The sequence below is a fragment of the Schistocerca nitens genome, chromosome 4 (assembly GCF_023898315.1).
Source record: "Schistocerca nitens isolate TAMUIC-IGC-003100 chromosome 4, iqSchNite1.1, whole genome shotgun sequence".
Classification (NCBI taxonomy): domain Eukaryota; kingdom Metazoa; phylum Arthropoda; class Insecta; order Orthoptera; family Acrididae; genus Schistocerca; species Schistocerca nitens.
Genome location: NC_064617.1, coordinates 792713906 through 792737055, shown reverse-complemented (window position 1 = coordinate 792737055; position 23150 = coordinate 792713906). Strand labels below are relative to the sequence as shown.

At 41.7% G+C, this 23150-nt stretch overlaps 1 protein-coding gene across 1 annotated transcript in view; it reads right to left on the bottom strand.

The window, feature by feature from the left end:
- Window positions 1–17137, bottom strand: part of LOC126251876 (zinc carboxypeptidase-like) — a 129391-nt gene extending 112254 nt beyond the window's left edge. Inside the window, exon 1 of the mRNA XM_049952566.1 lies at window positions 17008–17137. The gene's annotated coding sequence lies outside the window, so the exon portion shown is untranslated. The remainder of the gene's footprint in view (window positions 1–17007) is intronic.
- Window positions 17138–23150: the final 6013 nt, after the last annotated feature.

Sequence of the window (23150 nt, the reverse complement as noted above, 5' to 3'; positions counted from 1 at the left end):
CAAACCCTCTTTAAAGATACCAAGATAGTTGCCTTAGCCAAATTACAAAACAAAGTTCAGAAACTTAATTTAGGATTGCAGAGGAGACTTAAAGTGAATACTTAAGGAGCTAAGAGCACTTGTTCCTCTTCGCTATTGTGAAGCATATTTCCTCTACTGAACAAGTGCTCATAGCTCTTACGGTATGCATTATAGAGACCATGTAAACTAGAAATTCTTTTTCTTATTTTAGACCATAACACCACCTCTGAAATTTGCCGCATAAAATCTTAGCAACAACTGTACTACTGCCAGAGAGATTTGAACGATTTTCGCTTATAACTTCCGACTCGTTCGTTTCTGGGTTAGGTTCCGTTACCTCAGACTGATACATTTAACACTTTAATACATTTAACACTTTAAACTTCCTACAGAAATTTGTTGTTAGTTATTTGTGTAAAACTAATAGATGGCACGTGGCTAGCGAGAGAATATGAAAATCTTACCCTTGATTTTTGAAGACATTGGGGGTTGCATAAAATCCATTGGTAAGGGCAGCTGAATCTCCCGCTGTATGGGAGCCAGCGCCTAAAACTTCGACTCTCTCTAATGTCTTTGGATGATGTTCCCCGACGAGTGTTCCTACCCTCGTCTTGTTCCTCAAGACATCTTCTACATCCCCTCGAAATCTGTCTGTGTAATTTTGAAACACCTTATATATATTGTATATATACAGCCTACGTGCATCAAAATGTTCATTAGACTACCACGTAAAAACATGACGTAAATCGGCCTGGAACTTTTCGAGATATTTTGCTGACAACGTTATCCAATATGTTTGTGTGTGTGTGTCTGTGTGTGTGTGTGTGTTTGTTTATTACGTTGATTGACTGTTCTGAGGGTTCTTGGTAAAATATTTTATACATTTTGAAGGAACCAAAGACATCAGTGACCATATTCATACTTTCAAGACTTACAGGAAACTCACCACCCCAGATATTGTCATATCTGCCAAATCTCAACACTCAGTGATACATAAACGTGCTGCCTTTTATTCAATGATGCATCACCTAATATCCACCCCCATGAGTGAAGACAAGTTTAAAATGGAATTAAATGCAAGAAAACATGAAGCATCAATTAATAACTACCTTCCTACGTTAGTGGACTTCATAAAGCACAAAAACAGAAGAAAACAGGGGTACTCTCTTCTCTACAATGTTTTCGACCCATCACCCCAAGAACACAATAAATGGTGCACGATTCCTTATTTAGGAAAAGTTTCATTGCATGTAGCCAGAAAACTTAAATCTAGGAACACGAAAACAGCATTTTCTGTGCACGACACTGTTCGACACTTTTTGCCCAATGGTAGAGACAGCAGTCCAGCTTTGGAAAAGAGTGGGATATGTAAAAGTACTAGTAATTGTGACGAATTCTGTAAAGGGCAATCTGGCAAGACAATATGCACCCGCTTGAAGGAACACCACAAAAGTTGGCAACTTAGAAAAATAGAGTATACTTTTGCAGGCTACCTACTTGAAGATGGCCACAGCTACAAGGTGAAACATGAAGTGTTACATCTGCAAAGGAAGAAATATGAACTACCTTGAAATAATGGATATTAATAAACATGTGTCCATCAGCCAAAGCTTAATTCCTTATCGCCACTTCTATGTGGAGATTCTACTCATAATCCCATCCAGTCCATGTTGTAGATACACCTCTTACTCACATGCCATATTTTCCCTTATTTCAGTTACTATACTTTCTCTTGCTGTGTTGAAAAATATCTTACTTTGTTCAAACACATGTGCTTCACTTACCTGCATAATCTCACTAGTATTCCTTGTATGTTTGTAATTTAGGACATTTGAAGACAAGATAATTTTGTTCAGCCACACGTTTGGAATACGTCACCAAAGTTTATTATTCAATTTAACAACTGCTGTATTTTGTATATCGTTCATTAGTTTATATGTCACGTATTTGATCTTAGTCAAAAAATCTTACATCGCATTTACACTGAAATAATCCCTATTGTTTTATTCGTAACCCTAACGTTAACATTTTCATTTCTGGAAATGGAGATATTCTGTAGCTGATCTATTTTAAAATCTTTTATCCAACAACATTTCACTACACCACACACTTACCTTTGTACTTGATGATGACGTAATAGTCGAACACCGGTTTTTGAAATAACAAATAAATGTTGTAGAATATTGCATGTGTGTTCTGTGTGCTTTAATTCGTAATATGTACAGGGTGTAAACGGTATCAGTTGCCGAAATTATAGAGACGGCACATCTCGGTGCGCTTGACAAACAGGTCTAATGAAATACTATTGTATCATGTTCTTTATTTTGACGCTCCTAAAAACAGATATTTGGAGGTATGGTCCGAGACGCTTTTCCGTTTATGTCAACTGACGGTACACGATCTTAAATGTCTATTACCGCCATAGACGCAGCGCTCAGAGAAAGGTAACGGACGAACCAGAGCAATGTAAACATTCGACGTGTACAACTATGCTGCGCTGCGGTCAGGTGCTACTGGAACAAGCAAGTTTTAGTTGTCAAGAACGTGTAATCAATTTCTCGTAAAGAATGAATTAAATGCAAGCAGACTTTCCACTTTTACAAACTTACCTTAACGAAGGTCGTGATAGCAAAGAAAAGCTAACATTAAATAAGATGTGTTTCCGTTAGTACAAAATTAACCAATTACCAATTCGATCTGCATTAATTACAGTCAGTTGTATCCTCTTTCTACAATGGCATAAGGAAAATTAAATTCAGAATATTTTCCTTTTGTACAACAGTGCTGCAACAAAAATTAAAGCGGCGTTTCTTTGTTTCCTCTTACACCAATACTGCAATAAGTGTTCAAAATGCGCACCATTCGATTCGACATATGATTCATTACGGCGGACCCAGTTTCGTCGCATTCGCTCACACACATGCATATTTGCCTTTATGATACTGGCAGCATCGAAAATCCTCCGCATAAGTTTGTTCACATTGTTTACTTGTTGAGCGTAAATAAGTTCCTTCGTGTTGTTGTTGTGGTCTTCAGTCCTGAGACTGGTTTGATGCAGCTCTCCATGCTAATCTATCCTGTGCAAGCTCCTTCATCTCCCAGTACCTACTGCAACCTACATCCTTCTGAATCTGCTTAGTGTATTCATCTCTTGGTCTCCCTCTACGAGTTTTACCCTCCACGCTGCCCTCCAACGCTAAATTTGTGATCCCTTGATGCCTCAGGACATGTCCTACCAACCGATCCCTTCTTCTAGTCAAGTTGTGCCACAAACTTCTCTTCTCCCCAATCCTATTCAATACCTCCTCATTAGTTACGTGATCTGCCCACCTAATCTTCAGCATTCTTCTGTAGCACCACATTTCGAAAGCTTCTATTCTCTTCTTGTCCAAACTATTTATTGTCCATGTTTCACTTCCATACATGGCTACATTCCATACAAATACTTTCAGAAACGACTTCCTGACACTTAAATCTATACTCAATGTTAACAAATTTCTCTTCTTCAGAAACACTTACCTCGCCATTGCCAGTCTACATTTTATATCCTCTCTGCTTCGACCATCATCAGCTATTTTGCTCCCCAAATAGCAAAACTGCTTTACTACTTTAAGTGTCTCATTTCCTAATCTATTTCCCTCAGAATCACCCGACTTAATTCGCCTACGTTCCATTATCCTCGTTTTACTTTTGTTGATGGTCATCTTGTATCCTCCTTTCAAGACGCTGTCTATTCCGTTCAACTGCTCTTCCAAGTCCTTTGCTGTCTCTGACAGAATTACAATGTCATCGGTGACCTCAAAGTTTTTATTTCTTCTCCCTGGATTTTAATACCTACTCCAAATTTTTCTTCTGTTTCCTTTACTGCTTGCTCGATATACAGATTGAATAACATCGGGGAGAGGCTACAACCCTGTCTCACTCCCTTCCCAACCACTGCTTCCCTTCCATGCCCCTCGACTCTCATAACTGCCATCTGGTTTCTGCACAAATTATAAATAGCCTTTCGATCCCTGTATTTTACCCCTGCCACCTTTAGAATTTGAAAGACAGTATTCCAGTCAGCATTGTCAAAAGCTTTCTCTAAGTCTACAAATGCTAGAAACGTAGGTTTGCCTTTCCTTAATCTTTCTTCTAAGATAAGTCGTAAGGCCAGTATTGCCTCACGTGTTCCAACATTTCTACGGAATCCAAACTGATCTTCCCCGATGTCGGCTTCTACCAGTTTCTCCATTCGTCTGTAAATAATTCGCGTTAGTATTTTGCAGCTGTGGCTTATTAAACTGATAGTTCAGTAATTTTCACATCTGTCAACACCTGCTTTCTTTGGGATTGGAATTATTATATTCTTCTTGAAGTCTGAGGGTATGTCGCCTGTCTCATACATTTTGTTCACCAGATGGTAGAGTTTTGTCATGACTGGCTCTCACAAGGCCGTCAGTAGTTCTAATGGAATGTTGTCTACTCCCGGGGCCTTGTTTCGACTCAGGTCTTTCAGTGCTCTGTCAAACTCTTCACGCAGTATCGTATCTCCCATTTCATCTTCATCTACATCTTCTTCCATTTCCATAATATTGCCCTCAAGTACATCGCCCTTGTATAGACCCTCTATATACTCCTTCCACCTTTCTGCTTTCCCCTCTTTGCTTAGAACTGGGTTTCCATCTGAGCTCTTGATTTTCATACAAGTGGCTCTCTTTTCTCCAAAGGTCTCTTTAATTTTCCTGTAGGCTGTATCTATCTTACCCCCAGTGAGATAAGCCTCTACATCTTTACATTGGTCCTCTAGCCATCTCTGCTTAGCCATTTTTCACTTCCTGTCGATCTCATTTTTGAGACGTTTGTATGCCTTTTTGCCTGCTTCATTTACTACATTTTTATATTTTCTCCTTTCATCAATTAAATTCAGTATTTCTTCTGTTACTCAAGGATTTCTACTAGCCCTCGTCTTTTTACCTCCTTGATCCTCTGCTGCCTTCACTACTTCATCCCTCAGAGCTACCCATTCGTCTTCTACTGTATTTCTTTCCCCCATTCCTGTCAATTTTTCCCTTATGCTGTCCCTGAAACTCTGTACAACCTCTGGTTTAGTCAGTTTATACAGGACCCATCTCCTAAAATTCCCACCTTTTTGCAATTTCTTCAGTTTTAATCTACAGTTCATAACCAATAGATTGTGGTCAGAGTCCACATCTGCCCCTGGAAATGTCTTACAGTTTAAAACCTGGTTCCTAAATCTCTGTCTTTCCTTTATATAATCTGTCTGATACCTTTCAGTATCTCCAGGATTCTTCTATGTATACAACCTTCTTTTATGATTCTTGAACCAAGTGTTAGCTATGATTAAGTTATGCTCTGTGCAAAATTCTACAAGGCGGCTTCCTCTTTCATTTCTTCCCCCCAATCCATATTCACCTACTATGTTTCCTTCTCTCCCTTTTCCTACTGACGAATTCCAGTCACCCATGACTATTTAATTTTCGTCTCCCTTCACTACCTGAATAATTTCTTTTATCTCATCATACATTTCTTCAATTTCTTCGTCATCTGCAGAACTAGTTGGCATATAAACTTGTACTGCTGTAGTAGGCATGGGCTTCGTGTCTATCTTGGCCACTATAATACGTTCACTATGCTGTTTGTAGTAGCTTACCCGCACTGCTATTTTTTATTCATTATTAATCCTTCTCCTGCGTTACCCCTATTTGATTTTGTATTTATAACCCTGTATTCACCTGACCAGAAGTCTTGTTCCTCCTGCCACCGAACTTCACTAATTCAAGTTCCTTCGTATGGCCCCAAAAGTAAAAATCCATTGATTTAAATCGAGACAGCGTGCTGGTCATCGATGTGGACCAAAACGTCATATCCATCGTCCTGGAAATGGTCTTTTCAAAAATCTTAGCCGGCCACTGTGGCGAATGGTTCTAGGCGCTTCAGCCCGCAACCGCACTGCTGCTGCGGTCGCAGGTTCGAATCCTGCCTCGGACATGGACGTGTGTGATGTCCTTCGGTTATTTAGGTTTACGTAGTTCTAAGTATAGGGAACTGATGACCTCAGATATTAAGTCCCATAGTGCTCACAGCCATTTGAATCTGAAAAATCTTAGTACTATGTGACCAATGTGCGTTGGAGCACCATCGTGGAGGAACCACGTGCTGTCTCCTACGGCTAACGGAATATCTTCTAATAACTTTGGTAGCAATCTCTCCTCTAGGAAGGTTCGGTAATGGTTACCAGTCAGTCGTGCAAGTAAAAACATAAGGCCCAACAATGTAATCATCAATTATACCCAAAATTACATTTACGAAAAGTGGCGCTGAAAATGCGTTGCTGCTAAATGGCACGGACTGTGTATACTCCACCTGTACGTGGTATGGAAATTATTTATTCCATCGCGAGTGAAACACGCTTCATATGTACGATACAGTCACTTGGCGGGCGATGCTTCTGGCACACTAAGTGGATGCGGTCCAGAATTTCTCAGCGTCCAATGTACGTTCTTCGCGTTGTGGGCCATTTCCTTCTGCACGGGATAGTAAAGAGCCAAAATCTCTCAACCTATGCAAATTAAATACGTACTCGTAAGTTGTATTCTGCCATGATTTATTTAATAATAAAATGGAAGCATTTGAGAACAGACAATATGTTTCGCATACGGAATTAAATGATAAAATTGTATAATTAACTACTGTGTTTCGTCAGGAATGTAGTCCAAAATAATCGGGTAAAAGCGGAGAATTATGATGATATAAATCTTTGGTAAACCGTATCAAATGTCGATCGTGGAGGAAGTCTTCGTTGTGGGATGTGTTCCCGATAAATCCGTACAGCTGCCCTCGCAACACCTTTTGCCTCACCATAAATTAAATAAATACTCCATAGTTCAGCGATAGTAAATCTGCCTTCCATCATAACGTTTAATAGAGTTGTAATAACGTCTGCACAAGTAACTCGACGACTGTCGACGATTGGCGTGTTGCAGTACCTCAACGACGCGTACAGTAGATGCCTGTGTGTTTGCGACTCTTCGATCGCGGTGTCAACAAGAGCAGGCAGCGGTGAATAACACAAACCGATTGCTCAAATATGTGGAGCTGTTCTGGCGGAGAAGGCGGAGCAGGCAACCCGTAGTGTTTTGATCCCGTTTAATCAATTCCCACAGTATACTGTGCATAAAATTTACACAAGTCAGTCAAATCCGGAAGCACAGTCCAGTGTCCACTTGCCCAAAGACTTGTCTCGAGGTGAACAGCTTTTTTTTTTTCTGGAACAACCGTAATGGACAGTCATGTTACTAGGCGTTTTAAAGCAGTTACTTGTGTTCTATCACGATTTTTTTGGAAACTTAAACCGTTTACACCCTGTGTTTATATATTAATATATGGCACTCCGTATTCGAATGAAGCGTTGTGTCAAAATTTGAAGAACTTTCTGAGATTTAAGATTCTGAACACAATTTATATAGATTAAGATTAGCATTTATTGTTTCATGCCGTACTGAGCAATGTTTACTTGTGATCTCAGGTAAGTATTGTAAATGTGGATAATAAATGCAAGATGTCCTCAGGTACTGTGATGAGTAGCTACCATAGGAGATTATGTGCTTTATCATATTAGGGTTGAACCGAAAGTAGTACCTAAGTAGTTGATTCTTTTTATTTCCTTTTGGCTTTATCCTGTACCTCCACGAGGTCCACATGTTTACTATCGCATTTGGAAATGTTAACGTTAGAGAGTGGCCGGAAGCCTTTCCTGTCTCCATAATAGGTAACTCGTTTTGCGTTGTGCAAATATGAAAACAAGAAAATGCGTCTATGTTCTATTAATAGTTAATTTCGAACAAGTTTCAGGCTTACTGGACCATTGCTGAGAGTAGGGACGCTAGTGTGAAGGAAACCATATGTCAGAAACAATGATATCATCAACACAAGCAGAAACTTTTGCGATAACATGAGGTAGTAAACGTCAAATCGAGGGTTCAGCTTTCGCGTTATGCAACGGACGTGTTAAATTACAGTGTTAAATTACAATTTACAAAATGAATAGCATAAGACACAGTACATTATGGAAAAACGTAAAATTAAAATGTGCATGTCATGTGTATATAATACAAAAACTATAATTAAAAAGAAAGTAACGTATAATTACAACACTCTCATCGTACAAGTTCAAGGAGATGATTCTCATCATTTGAATTGTGGTTTGGAAATGTGTGGTTAGTCGATTGCATTATATGATGCTTCGAGAGTAAGGACGTCTCTGCTGCAACCGATCAGTTATAACCAGGTGTGGTTTTCGATATAAAAACTTGCTTCTCAGGTGCTTCTAATCAGGTACTGTTTTCCCTTTGTTTATCACAAATACACTCTAAGAGGAAAAAAGCGAAATACCACGAAGGAATTATGTGAGTGGTACTGAAATCGGTAGATTAGATGTATATGTACAGACTGATAAGTGATTACAATTTCAGAAAAAAATGGATGATCTGTGCAAGAGAAAGATCTTCATAAACTGAGTAAACCAATAACGCGTTGATACACCTCTGGCCCTTAAGCAGGTAATCATTCGACTTGACATTTATTGATAGAGTTGTTAATTGTCCTCCTGCTGGGTATTGTGCGAAATTCTGACCAATTGGCGCGTTAGGTAGTCAAAATCCCTAGCACTGCCCACAAAGTTCCTGACGTTCTCAATTCGGGAGAAACCAATCACCTCGGTCACCAAGGTAGGGTTTGGCAAGCACGAGGAGAAGCAGTAGAAACTCTAGTCGCGTGTAGACAGGCATAATTTTGCTGAAATGTAAGTCCGAGATTGCCTGCCATAAAGGGCAACAAAACAAGGCGCAGAACATCGTCGACGTAACTCTGTGATGTAAGTTTTCCACGGATGGGACCTGTTATGAAATTGAAATGGCGCTCCACCCCACACCATCACAACTGGCTGTCAGGCTGTACAGCAGGCGACAGTAAGATTGGTAACCGCCGCTGACCTGAACGTCCTCAGAAACCTCTTCGGCCTGGAATCTCATTGACTGGAGTAGAACTGTCCTCAGTCGTGAGTCCCACTTGGAAGTGAGCCCCGATGACCAGTGAAGACATGTCTGGACACGGCTCAGACAGGGTGGAATACCAATATGTCAGTCGCCTGCCATACGGACCGACAATCAGGTGTAATGGCTAGGGGTGTCATTTCATTTCATCGTCATCTGCGGCACCCTTACAGTTCGGTGGTACGTTGACGGATATTATACGACCCATTTTGTGGCCCTCCATGACAAACCATCCTCGGCTTACACTGTAGCAAGATAATGTCTGCCCACACAAAGCAAGAGTTTCAACTGCTGCTCTTCGTGCTTACCAAACTCTAACATGGCCAGAAATTCCCCGCATCTCTCCCAGTTGAGAAGTTTTGGAGCATTATGAGTAGGGCCGCCCAAACAGCTCGGGTGTTTGACTATCTAACGTGCAATTTGGACAGAATCTTACACGATATTCCTCAGGAGGACATCGAGCAACTCTATCAAACAATACCAACCCTAATAACTGGTTGTACAAGAGCCAGAGGTGGACCAACACATTGAGTTGCTCAGCTTGCGAACCTCGTTCCTTGAATAAATAATTCATTTTTTAAAATTAAAATCATTTTTTTTCAATAAAAGTGCATCAAGTCTACCGATTTTCGTCCCAAGCGGACAATTTCATCGTGGTGCGTGTTTTTTTGTCTTAGAGTGTAAATTCAGACAGCTGCCATGATGTGTTCCTGAAATGTACTGAGCTATGCTGGCCCAGTTTTTATCCCACTGTGTAGCACCTCTTTGTTAACTTTGTACGTGCGACCTTCCATCCATACCCGTACAGAAGGAGCGGTATCTCACATGAACAAACTACAACCACGTTCATGCACAGCCAGTCTAGCCAATATATCTCTGCCTGTTTAACTAATATATAGTTCGTTACAGTTAATGCAAGTGACTTTATAAACTTCATTATTATTTAATAAGTCGGTTTATCCTCAACTGTAGTATAATTTGAACCGTGGTGTCTCTTACATATAACAAATTTAGAGTTATGACTCTTACTGTAGATTGGGCATTTAGGTAGGGAAGATCCATGTTGTTTCATTTCTAGAATGTTGTCAGTTAATTCGGAGCTATCGTCATTGCTAGACTCACAGGTTAACAGTGTCTATATCTAACTGGAAATCCTGTATTCAGTTTGGTATAAATGCATATTACTCATAATGCATATGCAGACTGTATTAGATTTGAAAGCAAGAAATTCTTCTCAAACATAATTTAAGTGGGATAAAAGGCTCGGCCTAGGTAGCTCAGTACATTTAAAGGATACATTACGCCAGTTGTTTGAAAATATTTGTGGTAAAAAATTGGTTTATATTTGGTGTTCAGGATCTTAAGAACGGCGGCTTGCCAGTTAAGAATTCTTCCATCAACTTCAATGTAGATGCTGTTAACGCTATTCTACAGAGTTAATGTATCTATTTCTGCTGCTCGATAACGTTTGCCTAAAATTCAACACTCAGAAGGAATGGATCTTAACTCAGAGGAACTGTAAAACAAGGTAACATTTATCATCAAACGAACTTTCTGTCTCCTCTTCGGAAGCATAAGCCATTCGAGAATCAGTGACATGTGGTATACCAATCTCACCTAAGATGCTTTATATCAAATCTCAAAGGTGTCCTCCAATATTTGCATTCATCTAGTATGATGCAGACACCTAATAGATGCCAAGCAAGAAGTGCTAACAAAACACTACACAGCTGGCCAACAGGTACAGTTCATGTGGGTAATGGACCACTCAGGAACAATATTCGGGGAACAGGAGGACAGAACAGTAAAAGAGGCAATTCATGTACAACAGACACATGATTTAGAACTGCCACGAACTAAAATTAATACTATCGTTAGAAGTTGAAAACTTTATACTGGATGACTCAGGAGGGATTCACATAGTTTGCGATGTGATTCTAAGTGTGAAAATAAACCGAAAAGTGCTGCGAGCATGTGTCTAATTTTCGACCTTTAGGGAAATGGAGTGGACTGAAGACTACACACATCCATGAATGAATATGAGGACAAGTGTGACTATTACTTACCGAAATGCTAAATGTTCGCGTCTGACTTCAGCAGTTAATGAAACTCCGTTAATTAATATGACACCTAGCATATCATAATTCAGTACAACAACGATAAAGGTAAATTGTACAGTCACTGCTCCGGGACCTACCATTACATACCGGTTCGCAAGACTTCAGGATGAAAGTAGCTTTCACATGATGTATCACTGCTAGGTAACATAGCTCGGTGAAACTAAGGCCATACATCGAAAGAACTGCTACTGTATAGCAAGAAAGGTAACTGAAATAAATACGAAGTGGGAAGAACAGAAGTACCACTTTTATTGAAAGACAATAATTACAAACAAGTCACCGCATTTCTTGACGATCCCCTGGATGTTTCAGAAGGCGGTACGTGGTTCTTAATAGGGTATGTCATCACCACGCGCAGCTGTGTGATCCCATGCTGGAGACAGTGTTGGTGAACAGCTCTCGTGGTTGAATTTTCCACACCTCCACCAGTGCGGTGGACAAGTGCTGGATAATCGTTGATGCATATGGACGTGCAGCAATACGTTCATTGCAAGGTATCGGTGTCCGAGCCCCACTATCAGATGTATCTGAAATCTAGCACTAGTAGGACGCCATGTCCATGCCCTAACAGCTAGTAGGCAAACATCTACCATACGTGTACCGTCGAATAACATCCCAAATTTTGAATGCGAAGAACTCTAACTTTCCGTCATAGCCACAAAGGGGGATGTTATATGATGGTCAGCCTAAGGTAGATGATTGTCTACTAGTTGTCAGGGCATTGACAAGACGTCCTGCAACTGCTGGATTTCAGATACACCTGATGACTGGGCTAAGACACCGAAACCGTGGTAATATAAAGCGACTTCTGTCGTGCAAGACTTTGGTCAAAAAACATTTTACAACTTTGGAGGATTTATTTACCATGAAAATGTTGCAGAACAGTTGTGAATGTCTCACAGATAAAAACTTTTGCTGCAGTATATCTCCCCAACGCATCCTGCACGTGGTCGATGGGATTTAAGTCGAGTGAAAGGGCACCCCAATGCATTCCTCGAATACTCCACCGTCTGAGCTTTTCGAAGTTATCCATAAAAATGAAGTCAGGGTTGAATACACCCATGAAAAAACGGCCATGGGGACCAGAGAGCATACCGTGTTCAAAGATGCTTAGGTCAGTATGCCTCTCTGGCTTCCGACGGCTATCTGATTTGGTGAAGACTGCCAGTCTCGCTAGCGGGATGAAAGCAGAGCTCACCATCTGCAGCATCGTCGACAGGACTGACTGCGGACCTTTGGTACAGAGCCGAGTGGAGGGTTTGAATCAGAGGCTGAGACGGTTCTGCGACCATGTGGGCTGCAGATTCCTCGACTTGCGCCATAGGGTGGTGGGGTTTCGGGTTCCGCTGGATAGGTCAGGAGTCCACTACACGCAGCAAGCGGCTACACGGGTAGCAGGGGTTGTGTGGCGTGGACTGGGCGGTTTTTTAGGTTAGATGGCCTCGGGCAAGTACAGAATGGGCAACAGCCTCAAAGGGTGCGGAGCAAAGTCAGGACATGCGGGGACCAAGCAGCAATCGGTATTGTAATTGTAAACTGTCGAAGCTGCGTTGGTAAAGTACCGGAACTTCAAGCGCTGATAGAAAGCACCGAAGCTGAAATCGTTATAGGTACAGAGATAAATTCTGCCGAAATTTTTACAGAGGTACAGACAGTGTTCAGGAAGGATAGATTGCATGCAACCGGTGGTGGAGTGTTTGTCGCTGTTAGTAGTAGTTTATCCTGTAGTGAAGTAGAAGTGGATAGTTCCTGTGAATTATTATGGGTGGAGGTTACACTCAACAACCGAGCTGGGTTAATAATTGGCTCCTTTTACCGACCTCCCGACTCAGCAGCGTTAGTGGCAGAACAACTGAGAGAAAATTTGGAATACATTTCGCATAAATTTCCTCAGCATGTTATAGTCTTAGGTGGAGATTTCAATTTACCAGATATAGACTGGGACACTCAGATGTTTAGGACGGGTGGTAGGGACAGAGCATCGAGTGACATTATACTGAGTGCACTATCCGAAAATTACCTCGAGCAATTAAACAGAGAACCGACTCGTGGAGATAATATCTTGGACCTACTGATAACAAACAGACCCGAACTTTTCGACTCTGTAAGTGCAGAACAGGGAATCAGTGATCATAAGGCCGTTGTAGCATCCCTGAATATGGAAGTTAATAGGAATATAAAAAAAGGGAGGAAGGTTTATCTGTTTAGCAAGAGTAATAGAAGGCAGATTTCAGACCACCTAACAGATCAAAACGAAAATTTCTGTTCCGACACTGACAATGTTGAGTGTTTATGGAAAAAGTTCAAGGCAATCGTAAAATGCGTTTTAGACAGGTACGTGCCGAGTAAAACTGTGAGGGACGGGAAAAACCCACCGTGGTACAACAACAAAGTTAGGAAACTACTGCGAAAGCAAAGAGAGATTCACTCCAAGTTGAAATGCAGCCAAAACCTCTCAGACAAACAGAAGCTATGCGATGTCAAAGTTAGCGTAAGGAGGGCTATGCGAGAAGCGTCCAGTGAATTCGAAAGTAAAATTCTATGTACAGACTTGACAGAAAATCCTAGGAAGTTCTGGTCTTACGTTAAATCAGTAAGTGGCTCGAAACAGCATATCCAGACACTCCGGGATGATGATGGCATTGAAACAGAGGATGACACGCGTAAAGCTGAAATACTAAACACCTTTTTCCAAAGCTGTTTCACAGAGGAAGACCGCACTGCAGTTCCTTCTCTAAATCCTCGCACAAACGAAAAAATGGCTGACATCGAAATAAGTGTTCAAGGAATAGAAAAGCAACTGGAATCACTCAACAGAGGAAAGACCACTGGACCTGACGGGATACCAATTCGATTCTACACAGAGTACGCGAAAGAACTTGCCCCCCTTCTAACAGCCGTGTACCGCAAGTCTCGAGAGGAACAGAGGGTTCCAAATGATTGGAAAAGAGCACAGGTAGTCCCAGTCTTCAAGAAGGTTCGTCGAGCAGATGCGCAAAACTATAGACCTATATCTCTGACGTCGATCTGTTGTAGAATTTTAGAACATGTTTTTTGCTCGAGTATCATGTCGTTTTTGGAAACCCAGAATCTACTATGTAGGAATCAACATGGATTCCGGAAACAGCGATCGTGTGAGACCCAACTCGCGTTATTTGTTCATGAGACCCAGAAAATATTAGATACAGGCTCCCAGGTAGATGCTATTTTTCTTGACTTCCGGAAGGCGTTCGATACAGTTCCGCACTGTCGCCTGATAAACAAAGTAAGAGCCTACGGAATATCAGACCAGCTGTGTGGCTGGATTGAAGATTTTTTAGCAAACAGAACACAGCATGTTGTTATCAATGGAGAGACGTCTACAGACGTTAAGGTAACCTCTGGCGTGCCACAGGGGAGTGTTATGGGACCATTGCTTTTCACAATATATATAAATGACCTAGTAGATAGTGTCGGAAGTTCCATGCGGCTTTTCGCGGATGATGCTGTAGTATACAGAGAAGTTGCAGCATTAGAAAATTGTAGCGAAATGCAGGAAGATCTGCAGCGGATAGGCACTTGGTGCAGGGAGTGGCAACTGTCCCTTAACATTGACAAATGTAATGTATTGCGAATACATAGAAAGAAGGATCCTTTATTGTATGATTATATGATAGCGGAACAAACACTGGTAGCAGTTACTTCTGTAAAATATCTGGGAGTATGCGTGCGGAACGATTTGAAGTGGAATGATCATATAAAATTAATTGTTGGTAAGGCGGGTACCAGGTTGAGATTCATTGGGAGAGTGCTTAGAAAATGTAGTCCATCAACAAAGGAGGTGGCTTACAAAACACTCGTTCGACCTATACTTGAGTATTGCTCATCAGTGTGGGATCCGTACCAGATCGGGTTGACGGAGGAGATAGAGAAGATCCAAAGAAGAGCGGCGCGTTTCGTCACAGGGTTATTTGGTAACCGTGATAGCGTTACGGAGATGTTTAATAAACTCAAGTGGCAGACTCTGCAAGAGAGACGCTCTGCATCGCGGTGTAGCTTGCTCGCCAGGTTTCGAGAGGGTGCGTTTCTGGATGAGGTATCGAGTATATTGCTTCCCCCTACTTATACCTCCCGAGGAGATCACGAATGTAAAATTAGAGAGATTAGAGCGCGCACGGAGGCTTTCAGACAGTCGTTCTTCCCGCGAACCATACGCGACTGGAACAGGAAAGGGAGGTAATGACAGTGGCACGTAAAGTGCCCTCCGCCACACACCGTTGGGTGGCTTGCGGAGTATGAATGTAGATGTAGATGCAACATTATGCCTCCCCACATGGACCTTCAAAGCGACCATTTTCGATAATTTTGCTGGGCCCGTTACATACCCTCGTATGATGGGAGGTGGAAACAGGAACTGCACCTAGGAACATTTGCGAACAAGATCGTTTTGTTGGTCCAGGCGTTATGTTGTCAGGAGTCATAATGTTGCATGAGTGTACTGACATCCAAGTCTTTGGACAGTTACACTCACCTGTCAACGTTATGGTGAGACTGTAATCCTTCCCTGTGTCATTTGACCCTGATTTCAATTCTTTTCATGACAATGCGAGACCTTATCGAACAGCGAAGATGGAGGAGCTCTTGGAAAGAGAGGATATTCGGCGTACGGATTCGTTGACCCGTTCCTCCGACTTAAATCACATCGAGCACGTGTGGGATATATTGGGGTGGGTATATTGCACCAACGGCCACCCAGCAGCTGTCGACAGATCTGGCTGAGGAATGGAGCTCCATCCCAGAAGCGTGTCGAAGAGCATACATTGTCGTCCGTGGTGACCAATCATTCTATTAAGAACCATGTCCCACGATTTGTAATGCCCAGAAGACCACAAAGAATCGCGGCGACTTAAGAGTGGTTATTTTATTTGCATAAAACGTCATTCCGTATTCCTTCCTGTTACTTTCTGTATTTGACTGTAGAAATTCTTTCTATACGTCCATATTTCGTCGACCTAAGTTAGTTGGCAGTGATACATCATGCGAAACATTGTTTCTTCCTTTAGTGTATTTTTACGCATCCAAAATGCAATTTTCAGACTTCGGAGGTGAAAGAAGTTACAGCTATGTAGAATGTCGCTTATACAGTAGATACGTACGAGGACTATTCGTAAGGTAAGGTCTGATCGGTTGCGAAATGGAAACCACAATGAAAATGAAAAACGTTTTGTTTGCAACAGTTCGCTATACCATCCAGCTACTTCTCTACACAATCACTTCTTCGATTTTGACGTTTGTCGCAGCGTTGTACGAACTTCCTTATACCCTCGTCATAGAAGGCAGCCACCCGTGCTTTCCGCCGCTTCTCTATCCTAGTCTGCAGTTCGCTCTGGGTGCTAAAATGTTGTCTGCGGAAGCAGCGGTTCAAGTGAGCAGAGATGAACATCAGAAGGAACGAAGTCCGGGCTGTGTGGTGGGTAATCAAAAATTTCCCACCGAAAACGCTCCAGGGGCGCCCTCATTTCTTCTGCAGTGTACGGCGGGTAATTGCATGAAGAAGCAAATTCGTAACAGAAGCGTTGTATGGGATTGCATGAAATCAGGCGAAAGCTCTCAGCAGGCACCGATATTTAGCTGGAGACGTTATTGTTCTAGTCGTCTTTACGAGCTAACGGTGTGCTCCGAACTGAAAAGAACGACGTGACTCAATCGACAGGGATACCAGACACGCCGCCCAACACATATTTGCAAAGCTTCGTTGTTATTTCACAGTTGTTTCCATTTCTCGACCCATCGGACCGTACTTTCCGAAGAGCCCTTGGATATCCGTGACGTACCTCCCTTCGTCGATGTCGAACGCTGCGTTGCCGATGTCCTAAGAACAATATCGGTTCCAATGGCCAGGACCCGACTACGCCTTGTTTGTGACATTAATAACTTGGCAGAAAACACTGATCCGTATCTTTTGTCTCCGATAAGACTTGTGATAATTGGAGAGGCTTGCGAGCGTCGGTATTATCGACCAGACAGGGATAACATTTAACGCACAGCTACTCTTTGACTTGATATCAATACGAGTACTTCAAAAGAGGTACTAGCAGGAACGTCACGCAGATTCTGCGTTTCTACACTGATGATTGGCGTTAACTTGTTGCCCAACTCTGAATAAATACCCAAACGTTTCTGAATATTTCTGCAGCAAAAGGGTGCATTCGAGTGAAAACTTGACGACCCACAGTCATAAACATGAGAATGCACAAATAATAAAGTTTATAAAACTGTACATAATCTCTGACTTGGAGATTGGGTGTAAAGTCTCCAAATACTGCTACCATAGCCTCCATAGGTCACGACATGGAATCAAGGAAGACTTGAAGTAATGATGACGAGTCTTTGTCCGCACTTCTAGCGGCTGTATGTTGTTAGGCACTGGGGTAACGAAGGGTTTTAGGCCACAGAAAAAAGGCACATGAGATTCTCGTTTTCGAGAAAGCTGATCGGACAGGTCCACACAATTCTGTTTAAATATCGTTTCCGTCAGTTGTGTGTAGAATTGTGAAATACGTCTTATGATTATGCCTGCTCACCTTGGAAAACTGAAATATCCTCTGCAGGAACAGCATGGATTAAGTGAAAATAAATTTAATTAAAATCTCCTTGTGCTGTTCTCCCGTAAGATCGAGAAGACCGTAGACAACGTCGATCACGTTGATGCTATGTTCCTTGACTTTAGAATGCGTTCATTATACTTCTGCTGCGTTGTGTAGGGAAAAATATCAGACTATGGAATATCGAACCGGTTTCGTTATTTCATTACCTCCTCCTTAACGTAATGAAGTCGTCAGAAACAAAAACAGCATAAGCGTACCCGACGAGAGTGTTATGGTGCTCTCAGATTTCACGTTGTACGTAAATCATACAGTGAATAAAATCGAAAATTTCGTGACGTGGTTTGCTGACGATGTTTTAGTATACTGGGAAGAAGTAAATTGTACTGATATGCAAACTAAGCTGGAAACGGTTGACAAGGACATGCGATTGCACTATCGTCAAATATTTCTGGAAACAGTATCAGTCACACCTGTCCGGAATGACCTAAAGTGGCTGGCTCTGAGCACTATGCGACTTAACTTCTAAGGTCATCAGTCGCCTAGAACTTAGAACTAATTAAACCTAACTAACCTAAGGACATCACACACATCCATGCCCGAAGCAGGATTCGAACCTGCGACCGTAGCGGTCGCTCGGTTCCAGACTGTAGCGCCCAGAACCGCACGGCCACTACGACCACCTAAAGTGGAGTGAACACATAAAACTGGTTTGTAGTCAAGTTGTTTAAATATCTGGGCGTAACGTTACCAAGCCATATGAGGTGGAACGAACATGTCAGAACTGTGCTAGGGAAGGCGAACGGTCGACTTCGGTTTATTGATAGAATTTTAGGAAAGAGTGGTTCAACTGTAAAGGAGACCGCATTTAGGACGCTCATGCGACCTATTCTTCTACATCTACATTTATACTCCGCAAGCCACCCAACGGTGTGTGGCGGAGGGCACTTTACGTGCCACTGTCATTACCTCCCTTTTCTGTTGCAGTCGCGTATGGTTCGCGGGAAGAACGACTGCCGGAAAGCCTCCGTGCGCGCTCGAATCTCTCTAGTTTTACATTCGTGATCTCGTCGGGAGGTATAAGTAGGGGGAAGAAATATATTCGATACCTCATCCAGAAACGCACCCTCTCGAAACCTGGCGAGCAAGCTACACCGCGATGCAGAGCGCCTCTCTTGCAGAGTCTGCCGCTTGAGTTTGCTAAACATCTCCGTAACGCTATCACGGTTACCAAATAACCCTGTGACGAAATGCGCCGCTCTTCTTTGGATCTTCTCTATCTTCTCCGTCAACCCGATCTGGTACGGATCCCACACTGATGAGCAATACTCAAGTATAGGTCGAACGAGTGTTTTGTAAACCACCTCTTTTGTTGATGGACTACATTTTCTAAGGACTCTCCAAATGAATCTCAACCTGGTACCCGCCTTACCAACAATTAATTTTATATGATCATTCCACTTCAAATCGTTCCCCACGCATACTCCCAGATATTTTACAGAAGTAACTGCTACCAGTGTTTGTTCCGCTATCATATAATCATACAATAAAGGATCCTTCTTTCTATTTATTCGCAATACAGTACATTTGGGTATGTTAAGGGTCAGTTGCCACTCCCTGTAACAAGTACCTATCCGCTGCATATCTTCCTACATTTCGCTACAATTTTCTAATGCTGCAACTTCTCTGTATACTATAGCATCATCCGCGAAAAGTCGCATGGACCTTCCGACACTATCTACTAGGTCATTTATATATATTGTGAAAAGCAATGGTCCCATAACACTCCCCTGTGGCACGCCAGAGGTTACTTTAACGTCTGTAGACGTCTCTCCATTGATAACAACATGCTGTGTTCTGTTTGCTAAAAACTCTTCAGTCCAGCCACACAGCTGGTCTGATATTCCGTAGGCTCCTACTTTGTTTATCAGGGGACAGTGCGGAACTGTATCGAACGCCTTCCGGTAATCAAGGAAAATAGCATCTACCTGGGAGCCTGTATCTAATATTTTCTGGGCCTCATGAACAAATAAAGCGAGTTGCGACTCACACGATCGCTGTTTCCGGAATCGATGTTGATACGTACAGAGTAAATTCTGGGTTTCCAAAAACGACATGATACTCGAGCAAAAAACATGTTCTAAAATTCTACAACAGATCGACGTCAGAGATATAGGTCAATAGTTTTGCGCATCTGCTCGACGACCCATCTTGAAGACTGGGACTACCTGTGCTCTTTTCCAATCATTTGGAACCTTCAGTTTCTCTAGAGACATGCGGTACACGGCTGTTAGAAGGGGGGCAAGTTCTTTCGCGTACTCTGTGTAGAATCGAATTGGTATCCCGTCAGGTCCAGTTGACTTTCCTCTGTTGAGTGATTCCAGTTGCTTTTCTATTCCTTGGACACTTATTTCGATGTCAGCCATTTTTTCGTTTGTGCGAGGATTTACAGAAGGAGCTGCAGTGCGGTCTTCCTCTGTGAAACAGCTTTGGAAAAAGGTGTTTAGTATTACAGCTTTACGCGTGTCATCCTCTGTTTCAATGCCATCATCATCCCGGAGTGTCTGGATATGCTGTTTCGAGCCACTTACTGATTTAACGTAAGACCAGAACTTCCTAGGATTTTCTGTCAAGTCGGTACATTGAATTTTACTTTCGAATTCACTGAACGCTTCACGCATAGCCCTCCTTATGCTAACTTTGACATCGTTTAGCTTCTGTTTGTCTGAGAGGTTTTGGTTGCGTTTAAACTTGGAGTGAAGCTCTCTTTGCTTTCGCAGTAGTTTCCTAACTTTGTTGTTGAACCACGGTGGGTTTTTCCCGTCCCTCACAGTTTTACTCGGCACGTTCCTGTCTAAAACGCATTTTACGATTGCCTTAAACTTTTTCCATAAACACTCAACATTGTCAATGTCGGAACAGAAATTTTCGTTTTGATCTGTTAGGTAGTCTGAAATCTGCCTTCTATTACTCTTGCTAAACAGATAAACCTTCCTCCCTTTTTTTATAGTCCTATTAAGTTCCATATTCAGGGATGCTGCAACGGCCTTATGATCACGGATTCCCTGTTCTGCACTTACAGAGTCGAAAAGTTCGGGTCTGTTTTGTTATCAGTAGGTCCAAGATGTTATCTCCAGTGTTTGGGATCCATGACAGATCGGATTGAAGTAAGACATCGAAGCAATTCAGCGGCGGGCTGCTAGATCTGTTACCGGAGGTTGGAGCAACAAGTAAGTGCTACTGAGATGCTTCAGGAACTCAAATGGGGACACCTGGAGGGAAGGCGACGTTTTTTTTTTCGAGAAAAACTATTGGTTGGTTAAACAAAAGGTTTTGAACGCTAGGCATATTTTTTGATTTAACTAAGCCATTTGATTGTGTTGATCACAAAATATTGCTCCAGTAGCTGGACCATTACGGAATATGAGGAGTAGTCATTACTGGTTGACATCTTACTTTAACAACACACAGCAAAACGTCATTAATCACAGTTTTGAAAATGGCTATGATGTGGGGTGTGAGTAGGGTATTGTCAAATGTGGGATGCCCCAGGGATCAGTGTTGGGGCCACTCCTGTTCCTTATTGATATAAATGATATGCCCTCTAGTATCACGAATAACTCTAAAATATTTCTGTTTGCTGATAACACTAACTTGGTAGTAAAGGATGTTGTGTGCAACATTGGCTTGGTTTCAAATAGTGCAGTTCATTACTTAAGTTCATGGCTTGTAGAAAATAAACTAACGCTAAAACACAGAAAGACACAGTTTTTACAGTTTCTAACACACAATTCAAGAAAACCCAACGTTTTAATTTCACAGAATGGGCAAATGATTAGTCAAACTGAAACGTTCAAATTTCTAGGTGTTCAGATTCATAGTAAAGCGTCGTGGAAAGCCCACGTTCAGTATCTTGTTCAAAGACTTAATGCTGCCATTTTTAATATTCTAACGGTATCTGAAGTAAGTGATCGTTCGACACAAAACTTAGTCTACTTTGCTTATTTTCGTTCGCTTATGTCGTATGGTGTTATATTTTGGGGTAACTCTTCCCATTCTAAAAGGATATTTTTGGCTCAGTAACGGGCGGTTCGGGCAATATGTGGTGTACGTTGACGAACCTCTTGTCGACCCCTGCTCACGAGTCTGGGTATTTTGACATTGGCCTCTCAATATATGTATATTCCTTAGTGACATTTCTTGTTAACAATATTAGCTTACTCTCAAGAATAAGCTGCTTTCACTGAGTTAATACTCGGCAGAAATCAAACCTGCATTTGGATCTGACTTCCTTAACTCTTGTGCAGAAAGGTGTGCAGTATACTGCTGCATCCATTTTCAGTAAGCTACCACAAGAATTAAAAAATCTCATCATTGATCCACGCGCTTTCAAATCGAAACTGAAGAATTTCCTCATGGGTCACTCCTTCTATTCTGTTGAGGAGTTCCTCGAAAACTTAAGCTGATTCTTATGTTGTATTGTTGATTGAGTTTACTTAAACTTATGGCTTCACTTTTTAGGGATACAGTAACTCATAGTTCCAGAAAGGCAAGTAATCGGCCAGATTGCAATTAACACGATAATTATTATCTCAGTGCCAGTAATCTCTACTGTGTCGGTGATATAAAATGTAAATCATAATGAAACATCAACACATCAGACTTACAGAACTCAGTCAGTTGGGAGAAACGTCTGGGATAATCGCATTCTGTTCCAATTAAGATACAATGAAGTTGTATAACGCAGTGCTCTTCATTTTCGTCTGTTAGAAAAAGTACCTGAAGCAAAGTTCGGAATAACATATGAAATGGTTACCATCCACCTGTATAACAAATGTGTGTAACGAAAGTCACTAACTTTCAAGCTAATTAAGACAATTTGCGGAATTATAAAACCCAAACACGTCAACAAACCGTAAAAAGATACTTTCTGTGTAAAAAAAAACAGAAATGCTGTTTATAGTAGTTAAAAGCGTTGTCGGTTTTATACAATTGATGCAAATTTATGTTATTACATCGTTATTTGATGGAACTCTACGTCTGAAACTAGTAAGAGCATCTGACACAATTTTGTACGTATGTCAGATTAACTTCATTTGATAATTTTTAGTTCTAGTTAGTAAAAAGTGTACTGTTGACAGTGGAGCAGTTGTTCAGAAGCCTTTATAAGAGCGAGAGTGGGAGCTCTACAGGAGCACTGTTAATCAGACGTTTTGTGACATACTACTTGTGTGACTTTTAGCAATAAAAATGCAATAAAAAGTAAAAAGACGTGTCATTTATTTAATCCTCGTAGGTAGCAGGGCAAGAAGGACACCAGGACAATTTGTTAGTTCAGGTTGTCTACGTCAGGGGCAGGTATACATTCAGGG